Consider the following 12,471-nt stretch of genomic DNA (forward strand, 5'->3'; position numbering starts at 1 on the left):
GTCCTCCTGGGTTCACCTCCTTTCCAGCCTGTCTTCTTGTCCTGTCGGGATTCACGTGCCCTGTCCCCTGTTCGCATCTCACTCCAGCACCCGCCAACTTGCACGTTCCGCACTCAACCCAGTCCCACCTTGGGAGCTATGCTCCTGCCTGCTCTTTAGGCTGATAGGGAGTTGGTTAATGGGCGCTTCCAGCATGGCAGCCTGTGCCTGTCTTGTTATGTTACGTCCCTGCAAGGTGACAGCTGGAGATTGAATCGTGCTGTGAGAACGTAGGCTCTGAGGTGTTTATGGGTGACTTTGGAACCGTTGTGATTTGTGCCTCACTAACTGATGCACGTTTTTTCATGGTACTTTTTAGTCCAAAATATACTTTTTTTTTCAGTTTATAGGCAGTACGGCAATTGTTATCGTATACGAATACCATGGCATGAAAGCAGTACAACACAAAGATTTCAATGGAATACAAGGCGTACGCTGCACCCTGACATAAACAATGAAGAGCTTTGGATCCTATTTCTGATCTAATCCACAGCATATGTTTAAAAAGGGAAATGTTGTCTCCATATTTGACACTCATTGTCACGGGCGTCTTTGTTGAGGTCTACACTATTGTGGATCAGTAGGATCACCCCGACTATGGCCAGGGGTGTCAAACTCATTTTAGCTCAGGGGGTGGCCCGCACTGGTAAAACCATGGCATTGTTTTCTTTGTCCAAAAATAGAACAAGCACATTATGAAAATGTGCACATTACAAATAATCCTTTTGGCAAAACACTTCAAGTTAGTAAAAAATTCTGAGGCAAAAATTGGTACCCTTTCAAAAACGCCATGGAGAACACAATAAACTTTGACTTTGTCTCAGCGTTTTTTTACAAAGCTAATGAACTTTAAACACTTCCTGTTTAGCATTCTCATGTTGGCAGTTCACCATTGAAAATGTTTCTCAAAACGCCACATTGATGAAATCCGCAACTGCCACAACACATTCATTTATCATTATTCAAATATCCATTCATTCATTTTCTGCCGCTTGTCCCGTTTGGGGTCGCGGGGGGGAGCTGGAGCCTAACTAAGCTGCATCGGGGGCGTTAAGCGGGGTACAACCTGGACAAGTCGCCACCTCATCGCAGGGCCAACACAGACAGACAGACAACATTCACACTCAAATATAACATTCATAATATAAACAAAAAAAATAATCAAAAAGACACCATAGCCGAAATCAATGTAACATAACAACAAACCTAACCAATGTAAACATGGTAGATAGCATAAAATAAATCAGAACAAACACAACAAAGGTAGAAATGCGCATTTTTTACAGGGTGCACATCGTGCATTAAACCAATTGTGAGCGCTGCATGGAACTGTAACTAAAAAATTCATGTTGACTCAAGTCTTTACATCTTACAGTTTCGCTATTTTATCTGTTGAGCGGAAAATTTAAAATGGAAGAAGGTATTGTGCGTCATACTGCATCAGTCTGAGACCATTTGCTACCAGCCACAACAAGAACAGCTGATTGATTACACCTGCACTGACTGGAGTTGCGGCAGCCAATCCAGAGGGGGATTAAAGTAAGCTGACACATCATCTTTAAACACTGTCATGTGTGACGTGGGTCACACTTGAATTGTGACATCCAGTAGACATGTTTAGAACGGCAGTTTCTTTCATTAAAATAATGCAGCTAATTTTTATATTAAAGGCCTACTGAAACCCACTACTACCGACCACGCAGTCTGATAGTTTATATATCAATGATGAAATATTAATATTGCAATACATGCCAATACGGCCGATTTAGGTTACTAAATTGCAATTTTGAATTTCCCGCAAAGTATCCTGTTAAAAACGTTGCGGAATGATGACGCGCGTGACATCACGGATTGTAGCGGACATTTTCTTCCAGCACCGATCACAGCTAAAAGTCGTTTGCTTTAATCGCCTAATTACACAGTATTCTGGACATCTGTATTGCTGAATCTTTTGCAATTTGTTCAATCAATAATGGAGACTACAAAGAAGAAAGCTGTTCGTGTAAAGCGGTGTATTGCGGCCGGCTGTAGCAACACAAACAGAACCGGTGTTTCTTTGTGTACATTCCCTAGAGATGACTGTGAAGCTTTACTATGGAACAGAGCGGTCAAGCGAACATGGTTCTCTACCACATGTCAACCGGCAGGTTTCGGTGAGAAAATTATGGTAATAAGTCGGCTCTTACTGGAGACATGACCGGAGCTTGCGTCGTTCCTCGTGCACCTGTCAAAGAGGCAGCTGCGACTCTCTTGCCTCATCCGACCTGCCAGCCCCCAAACGTGGGATGCTTCCACCGTCGAGGAGGGGGGAAAAACGGCCCCAACAGCTGCCTTCGCTTCGCCTCGTCGAGAAATGTGGCTTCCCTCAGAGACACTGGCGGTCACCACACCCGTGGCCACACCCCTCCGACTTTCAGGTACGACTATATAATCTCACTAAAACACTAGTAACACAATAAGCAGATACGTGATTTTCCAGAATTATCCTAGTAAATGTGTCTAATAACATCTGAATCGCTCCCACTGCCCTCACTTTTTTTTTCTTTTTTTCTAGACCTTCACTCTCACTATCCTCATCCACGAATCTTTCATCCTGTCATGTCTGTAATTCAGTTTTAAGTTTGATCATGTTTGTTCTGTTTTTGGACTCTTGTTTCCCGTTTTACACTTCTTGGTTTTGTTTGTTTCCATAGTAACCCATTAGTTTCCACCCGGTCTCCAAGTCACGCCATGCCCTCAGTCCCACACCTGTTTCTAATCATCATAGCTACTATTTATACCATTCTGTTTCTGTCCTCGTCCTGGGAACTTTGCGATTTGCTTTCTGCTGTACATGCCCACCTACCTATGCTGCTCATGCTCCAAGCCCTCGATCACCTGCCACTAAATAAAGATAGTACTTTATTTATTCCTTCAGTAGAGTTCCTTCAGGAAAATTAAAATTTTCAGCACAATCCCATTCAAGATCAGACAAACATTACAGAAAGACAGAACAGGATCGCTGACGGGTCTACCGGCTTCCAGCGCCCCTTACAAAAAAGATGAGATACAGGTAGACAAGTGGGGGGGGAATAGTAGAAAAAAATAGAAGATTCAAATAAAATAAAATAGAATAAAAAAATCGGTCTAAGGCTGGGCCCTTGGAGAGGGGGTCCAGACTGAGGCCAAGGGGAAAAAAACAACAACTCATAGCCATAGTACACATCCCTCTTACATGTGTGTAAGAGGGAAACATCAAACATAAAAGAACACAAAGGACATGAAAGACATTAAAGCAGCGGATGCAACCAGACACTTCTACATACAGCTATGAATAAAAATTAAAGAAACATATACACTGTGGTGGCCTCTGCGGTGTTCCACGCCATTGTCCGCTGGGGTGGAGGGAGCATGGCCAGAGACAGGAGCAGACCCAACAAAGCAACCTAAAGAGCTGACTCCACTCTCGGCCACCAACCAACTCTCGGCCAGTGTCCGGTCCGCATGGATGAGCGAGGATACGTCCAAGGAGACTGAGGTGTCCGACACCTGCTCACCCAGCCAAGACATCGCGAAGCCTCTCCGTCCCAGTGCTCAGTGCTAGCTCCGCAGTCCTGTCCCCTCATCTGCATCTCCTCCAGTCCCTCCAAACCGACTCCGGTGTGGCAGACACCCAGCAGCTGGTCTCCATGGCCAAAAGGCTCCCGGCAGGCTGATCCAGAAGTCCACAAAAAAGCACCGCAGAGGTCACGAAAGTGCCACCCCTTGTCACACAGTCCTAAGATTATATATATATTTATATATATATATATATATATATATATATATATATATATATATATATATATATATATATAATCACACATGAAAACAAGAGGGAAACACAAAAGAGCACAGAGCTCTTGCCAACAGCAGCCACTACAGCAGCGCCATCTTGGAAAAAAACAACAAAAAAAAGAAGTATGTGGAGAGACGGAGCCGACAAGCCGACAGCAGGGTAGTCGCAGACGATGGCGTCGCAGATGTGGGGGCTCCTCACATACTCACATTGATTTTAATGGGAGCCTCAAACAAAAACAGTTATTCGAACCGAGAAAACGACAATTTCCCCATTAATTTGAGCGAGGATGAAAGATTCGTGTTTGAGGATATTGATAGCGATGGACTAGAAGAAAAAAAAAAAAAACGCGATAGCATTGGGACGTATTCCGATGTTTTTAAACACATTTACTGGGATAATTCTGGGAAGTCCCTTATCTTTCTATTGTGTTGCTAGTGTTTTAGTGAGTTTAATATTACCTGATAGTCGGAGTGGTTTGTCCACGGGTGTTGACGCGCAGTGTCTCACAGGTGTCGACGGCACCTGTACGGACGACACAAGCTCAGCTGGTAAGAAGCGACTTTTTAACCACAATTTTCTCACCGAAACCTGCTGGTTGAAATTCGGTTGGGATTCATGCTCGCTTGACCGTGCTCTGATCCATAGTAAAGTTTCAGATCCGGGAATTTCAAACAAGGAATCACCGTGTGTTTGTGTGGCTAAAGGCTAAAGCTTCCCAACTCCATCTTTCTACTGTGACTTCTCCAATATTACCGTAATTTCTGGACTATAAGCCGCTACTTTTTTCCCTTGTTCTGGTCCCTGCGGCTTATACAACGGTGCGGCTTACGGTAACCAGGGGCGCGCACTACCGAGGATGCGCGAGACCGAGGCAAACATCTGGCGCCAGGTAACGAGAGCAAAACAAAGAGTAGGAGAGCGTCAGTGACAGTTTGCGCAAAGGAAGTGTTCATGCAAACACCCTCAATATGGAAAACAAACGGAGAAGTGCGTATGATGCTGCTTTTAAGTTAAAGGCAATCGATCTGGCTGTCAAAGAAGGAAATAGAGCTGCTGCACGTACCCTTGACATCAATGAATCAATGGTGAGACGTTGGAGACGGCAGCATGAAGACTCTACTTTTACTGCCGTGTTACAGGCGAGCACTTAGTATTACTTTGCACCGTTGTATTATTTGTACTCTCCACGAAATGCTGTTCGCCATGTCAAAGATGTGAAAGTTTGATTGAATGATTGAAAGATTTATTGTTAATAAATGGGATGCTTTGCGTTCCTTAACAATCATCTCTGTCCCGACAATCCCCTCCGTGGTAGCAGGGACCCCTATATACTACGGTAATTACACATCAAAACGCCTGCGGCTTATAGTCGGGTGCGGCTTATATATGGAGCAATCTGTATTTTCCCCTAAATTTAGCTGGTGCGGCTTATAGTCAGGTGCGCCTTATCGTCCGGAAATTACGAATTGAACAAATTGCAAAAGATTCAGCAACACAGATCTCCATAAGACTGTGTAATTATGCCGTTAAAGCAGACGACTTTTACCTGTATGTGTGCATAGCGCTCATACTTCCTAAAACCCTGTGACGTCCTGCGTACACGTCATCATTACACAACGTTTCCAAGACGAAACTCCCGGGAAATTTAAAATTGTAATTTAGTAAACTAAAAAAGCCGTATTGGCATGTGTTGCAATGTTAATATTTCATCATTGATGTATAAACCATCAGACTGCGTGGTGGGTAGTAGTGGGTTTCAGTAGGCCTTTAACGGCTCCTCACAGGTGTCAAGTTGACAGGAGCCTCGCGCAGCAGTCTCAGCTCCAGTCTCAGCTGCAGTCAGAGACTGTCGCTGTTTCCGCTTTGGTTTATACATATATAAATGTAAAAGTTTATGTACTGTCAAGCTACAAATAAATTACTGCAATGTCCCAATCCCATCATTCGTGTTAACGAGCCAGTCAATAGATTTGGTTCCAAATCTAGTACTTTTTTGACACAGACCGAATCCCGCCAGTCCTTCTGAGCACCGATTAACGTCAAATCCAACGGTTCCATGTTTCGGTACCTGCGTTGCGTGTGACGTCATGCCCGATATACATTTGGGGATCACTCCAGCAGCACTCAGAGCGGACGCAGCCAAACTACATCTTGGTAATGTTGCAATGTTCAACGCCAATTGACTGAAAAAAATTATTCACATAAGTAAAATAAGGTTTCACTAGTAAGGCTTTACAAAAAATGCACAAATATACATTGGCTTTGCTATTGGCATGCTACTGATTGGCATTAGTGATTTTAGATGGCGATTTCAATCGCCTCCAAATTTGTTAATGGAAACTATAACTAAGATGCACGTAACAATAGGGACGGCGTGGCGCAGTGGAAGAGTGGCCGTGCGCAACCCGAGGGTCCCTGGTTCAATCCCCACCTAGTACCAACCTCGTCACGTCCATTGTGTCCTAAGCAAGACACTTCACCCTTGCTCCTGATGGGTGCTGGTTAGCGCCTTGCATGGCAGCTCCCTCCATCAGTGTGTGAATGTGTGTGTGAATGTGTAAATGTGGAAGTAGTGTCAAAGCGCTTTGAGTACCTTGAAGGTAGAAAGCGCTATACAAGTACAACCCATTTATCATGTATTTATTTACAATCAAACAGCTGGTGTGCCATATATACAGTCGTGGTCAAAAGTTTACATACACTTGTAAAGGACATAATGTCATGGCTGTCTTGAGTTTCCAATAATTTCTCAACCACAATTTTGTGATAGAATGATTGGAGCGCATACTTGTTTTTCACAAAAAACATTCACAAAGTTTGGTTCTTTTATGAATTTATTATGGGTCTACTGAAAATGTCACCAAATCTGCTGGGTCAAATGTATACAAACAGCAACATACATGATAAACGTTGGTGATGTAAAAAAGTTACAATCAAATCAAATTACCTTAGCTTGATGGCACGGCCTCTTAACTTCATGTGAGTGATTTTGATTGACAACACCTGTTGACTTCTCTGAGCCTGTTTAAATGGGTCTCATGTGATGCAGTCATTAGACTCGGTTTTCTAACGCGACAATGGGAAAGTCAAAGGAACTCACCACAGATATGAAAAAAAAAACAATCATATACTTTAACCAGTCAGGAAAGTCACTAGGAGCCTATTCAAAGCAGCTTAAGGTCCCAAGAGCAACTGTGCAGACAATTGTTCGTAAGTATAAAGTGCATGGCACAGCCACGATCTCGAAGAAAACGCAAGCTATTACTTGCTGCTGAGAGAAAATGGGTCAGGATGATCAAGAGTCAACCGAGAACCACCAAAAAGCAGGTCTGCAATGAATTGGAAGCTGCTGGAACACGGATGTCAGTGTCCACAGTCAAGCGTGTTTTGCATCACCATGGACTGAGAGGCTACCATGCATGAAGAAAGCCCTTGCTCCAAAAGCGACACCTTAAGGCTTGTCTAAAGTTTGCTGCTGATCACATGGACCACATAAGATCTTCTAGAGGAAAGTTATGTGGTCAGCTGAAAAAAAAATGTAGCTGTTTGGCCACAATACCCAGCAATATGTTTGGAAGAGAAAAGGTGAGGCCTTTAATCCCAAGAACACCAAACCTACCGTCAAGCATGGTGGTGGGGTGGTAGTATTGTACTCTGGGCCTGTTTTTCTGCCAATGGAACTGGGGCTTTACAGAGAGTAAATGGGACAATGAAAAAAGATTACCTCCAAATTCCTCAGGACAACCTAAACTCATCAGCCCAGAGCTTGGGTCTAGGGCGCAGTTGAGTGTTCCAACAGGAGAATGGCCGCTAACACACGTCAAAAGTGGTAAACGAATGGATAAATCAGGCTAGGATTAAGGTTTTAGAATGGCCTTCCCAAAGTCCTGGCTTAAAACCCCATTTAGAACGTGTGGCCAATGCTGAAGAAACAAGTCTATGTCAGAAAACCAACATTTTTAGCTGAACTGCATCAATTTGGTCAAGAGAAGTGGTCAAAAATTCAACCAGAAGCTTGCCAGAAACTTGTGGATGGTTACCAAAAGCACCTTATTGCAGTGAAACTTGCCAAGGGACATGTAACCAAATATTAACATTGCTGTATGTATACTTTGGACCAAGAAAATATGGTCACATTTTCAGTAGACCCATAATAAATTCATAAAAGACCCAAACTTCATGAATGTTTTTTGTGACAAAGTATGTGCTCCAATCACTCTATCACAAAAAAAAAAACAGTTTGTTGAAAGTATTGGAAACTCCAGACAGCCATGACATTATGTTCTTTATAAGTGTATGTAAACTTTTGACCGCGACTGTAGTATTAACACTTTGTAGGGCACAACATAGCACATTCAGCTACTTTGTAGCTTGACAATTTATCATACATAGATCGTCTATACAAGACTGCCATCTAATATCTTTAAGCAAGTTTTCATTACCAAATTTGGAGGTGTTGAACTCGCCATATAAAATCGCTAATGCTAATAGTAGCCTGTCAACGGCAACTCCAATATAAATTGACATCAAGCTAGCGCATTTTGGAAGAGTGGAGCCTTACTTTGCATTACAGCGTTTTCTGCCGAGCGTACTTGCTTTGTTGGAGTTGAAAATTGCAACATTACTTGGAGGGAGTCTTGACTGGGTGCTGCTGGAGTGGTTCTTTACGTGAGCCGACGTTCAGGCTGCAACCGGACGTGACGTCAAGTGCAACAAAAAGTATTGAAATATGGAACTGTTGTATTTCACGTGACTTTTTACCTGGTACCATGAAGTGATTAATGTGGACCCCGACTTACACAACTTTAAAAACTTATTCGGGCGTTACCATTTAGTGGTCAAATGTACGTAATATGTACTGTACTATCTCCGGGTTGGGGAAGAGACCCTGCCCCAAGTGGAGGAGTTCAAGTACCTAGGAGTCTTGTTCACGAGTGGGGGAAGAGTGGATCGTGAGATCGACAGGCGGATCGGTGCGGCGTCTTCAGTAATGCGGACGTTGTATCGATCCGTTGTGGTGAAGAAGGAACTGAGCCGGAAGGCAAAGCTCTCAATTTACCGGTCGATCTACGTTCCCATCCTCACCTATGGTCATGAGCTTTGGGCCATGACCGAAAGGATAAGATCACGGGTACAAGCGGCCGAAATGAGTTTCCTCCGCCGGGTGGCGGGGCTCTCCCTTAGAGATAGGGTGAGAAGCTCTGCCATCCGGGAGGAGCTCAACGTAAAGCCGCTGCTCCTCCACATCGAGAGGAGCCAGATGAGGTGGTTCGGGCATCTGGTCAGGATACCACCCGAACGCCTCCCTAGGGATGTGTTTAGGGCACGTCCAGCTGGTAGGAGGCCACGGGGAAGACCCAGGACACGGGAAGACTATGTCTCCCGGCTGGCCTGGGAACGCCTCGGGATCCCCCGGGAAGAGCTAGACGAAGTGGCTGGAGATAGGGAAGTCTGGGCTTCCCTGCTTAGGCTGCTGCCCCCGCGACCCGACCTCGGATAAGCGGAAGATGATGGATGGATGGATGTACTGTACTAATAAAAGTTTCAATCAATTAATCAAACTGACGTAATTCAGTCGGTGCATATAAAAGTACAGAATTCGGTACTCCTCCCTCGTGAGAAGCAGGCAGCATATTAAGCGCTCATAAAGGTAACTTCCTGAGTGTACTTTAGACTATTCTTTTTTTAAAGTTGCTGGAGAAACAGCAACAATATTCCACATCGCAGGGCAAATCCCCACACTCATTATGTCTAATGCAGCAGTGTGTACTTCCCGGTTGTTATTGTTCTGAGTCGCGTATAGAAAGCCGAGCCAACTGAACTTTGTGACTGATGAACTATGCATCAAAGTGCTGTAGCATCGGCACTCGCTGCGTCGTAGGTGAGTTCTCGCGCACTCTCATGCACCCAAAGTAACATTTGCAGCACACCGTCACTGAATAGGAGGCTGAGGAGATACTCGCTCATTCTCCTCTCTCTGGCTCCCATTGGACGGAATGTGGAGCACAACACTTGACAGCAGTGTCGTCTGCATTTGAAAGTCAGACGTGCTAGCAGGCAGCCGCCACCTTTTCTTTTAACAGAGTCATAAATCTGTAATGAGCCACAAAATGCATATTTTATTCATTTACTTTTTTTTGGAAGGTGTGATCCCTTCACGCCATACCCATGCACACTTAATAAGCTCTGTTTATATCCCCAAACAAAATATTTTAAAAACACCTTGAAGTGAATATTTCACATTGAAATCATCCATGTGGATCATAAAACTTCACAACAACTAAAATGTGTTAATTTTAAATATTTTAGCACTAGATTAAGAAATTTATGTTTTTTTGTCGGAAAAATTGCAGCACTGATGTCACGAAAAAGTTACAATGTTAAGTTAAAGTTAAAGTACCACTGATTGTCACACACATACTCTCCCGTCCAAAGGCAAAACCCAGTAACTCATTGTTTGTCGAAACTGAGCTGATAATAATTTTGGAGTTCCTAGGTGATATGCTTTACATTAGTGTATGCGAGATATTGTAATTTGTTCCATAAGTAAGCTGTTACGCGCATGGCAGGACCTAGCAACTACCACATAACCGCAAAGATACAACAGAAAAACCTAGTATCTCAAGGGACCAATCGCAGCTTCTTTGTCAGTCGCCTTATTGTCTTTAATAAGACATTTGCACGAATGTGGGCCGACGGTCAACCTGACTATGTGATATTATGGCACGAGGGGATATTGGGAAGATTGGCCCAGGACGTTGCAAGCACCTTCATTAAATGTATTGTTCTTGATTCTTCCCCTTGCATATTCTTTTGGGCAGATAACTGTGGAGGTCATAATAAAAACTGGACGCTGTGCAAACGCAGAATGGGGCCCACCCGAGATTGTGATAAAATATCTTGGGAAAGGGCACACGTTCATGAGAGCAGATTCAATCCATGGCTCATTCGGCAAGAAAATGAAAGCTCAAGAAAACATCTATACGTTTGATGACTTTGTAGATCTTTGTAAGACAGCATCAAGATAGATTGGTTTTCCTTTGTTTTGTCAAAATCAACTAGAAGTGAGTTACTAGGTTTTGCCTTTGGACGGGAGTACTAAATGTGGCAAAATTACTCTCTGCATTTGACCCATCACCCTTGATCACCCCCTGGGAGGTGAGGGGAGCAGTGGGTAGCAGCGGTGCCACGCCCGAGAATCATTTATGGTGATTTAACCCCCAATTCCAACTTTTGATGCTGACTGCCAAGCAGGGAGGTAATGGGTCCCATTTTTATAGTTTTTGGTATGACTCGGCCGGGATTTGAACTCCCAACCTACCGATCTCAGGGCAGACACTCTAACCACTAGGCCGCTGAGCATTTTTAGCACTTATTTATCATAAAAAATACATAAATAGTGCTTTAAACTATGAAATCATATCAGATTATGTTGTATGGATATTTGATTAACCACCTGAAATTAACTAATGCATTTGACCTACTTGTGCACTTTTTTACTCCAGACTTCTAAACTGCTACCGGTAAAAGCAAAAAGGAAGAGCAATGAATCTTTTTGAAATATGTATTGCAGTAATCATCTGCAAATTTAACATCTACAAAAGTAAAACAAAAAATAAAGCAGCCCTATATCTCTGGGTTCTTTTATATTATTTAATTTCCATTTATGGCAATGTGGCTAATCCTATTTCAGATACACAGAACTATAAAATATACACAAAACAATAAAGCCACAGTAGTAGAATAAATGAACAACTGTTGTGTGTCTGTTCAGGGAATCATTTGCTGAGAAGTAAACTGTAACATCTCGTTTTCATTTTTGCAAAGTGGTCAATCACTCTGGACAGACATGGAAATATTACAGTAACTGATATACAGTTGACCAGTGGTTCCCAACTGCTGGGTCGTGGCATAAAAGTGGATTTTGTGTCATTTTCAGTGAGTCGCAGTCAGATGTGTGCATGAAAAAAAAAAGTTTAGGGAGAAAAAAATCCAATTGTGGCAACAAAACCAGATTATTTTAGCCTTTTTTCTAGTGACTATTAGTGAGTATTTTAGCAAAAAGGCAAACCGACTAACAAGTTAGAGGAGGACTCAGGACAGACATGGAAATATATTTTAAAAAAAATCTAAATGGGGCAACAAAACCCGATATTTTCAGCCATCTTTCTGAAAACAAATACAGAAATGTTACTATTTTTTCTGGAAACAAAACCAGATGCTTTAGCTGTAGCCATTTTTCTGGTGACAAAACAAGATTATTTTACTCAAAGTCACACCGATTAACAAGACAAGTCTACTGTGCTATTTTTCTGTGAAATAAACTTGAATGATTTGAAAATTTGGCTCACAACTTGATGATATTGAAAAATGTTTTTCTTCCTGAAGATAAACCATTTGAGAAGCACTCAACTCACACATGCTTACTCCAAATCATCATTGATGCAGAACCAGCAGACAATTACCAACATTATGTTTCATGTTCATTGGACATTCCCCCGACAGCTCGTACAGCAAATAAATATGTTTGTCTTGATACAAGGAATAACGTTAGCTAACTTAGCATCAACTTAAGACAATGATGTTGCCTAGCTAGCTAGGACTTCACTTAC

The 12,471-nt window shown here is 42.8% G+C and overlaps 1 protein-coding gene across 6 annotated transcripts in view; it reads left to right on the top strand.

Moving 5' to 3' along the window:
• Window positions 1-12,471, top strand: part of LOC133556373 (multiple C2 and transmembrane domain-containing protein 1-like) — a 439,257-nt gene that overhangs the window by 369,794 nt on the left and 56,992 nt on the right. The window lies entirely within an intron of this gene.

Source organism: Nerophis ophidion, linkage group LG07 (genome assembly GCF_033978795.1).
Source record: "Nerophis ophidion isolate RoL-2023_Sa linkage group LG07, RoL_Noph_v1.0, whole genome shotgun sequence".
NCBI lineage: Eukaryota > Metazoa > Chordata > Actinopteri > Syngnathiformes > Syngnathidae > Nerophis > Nerophis ophidion.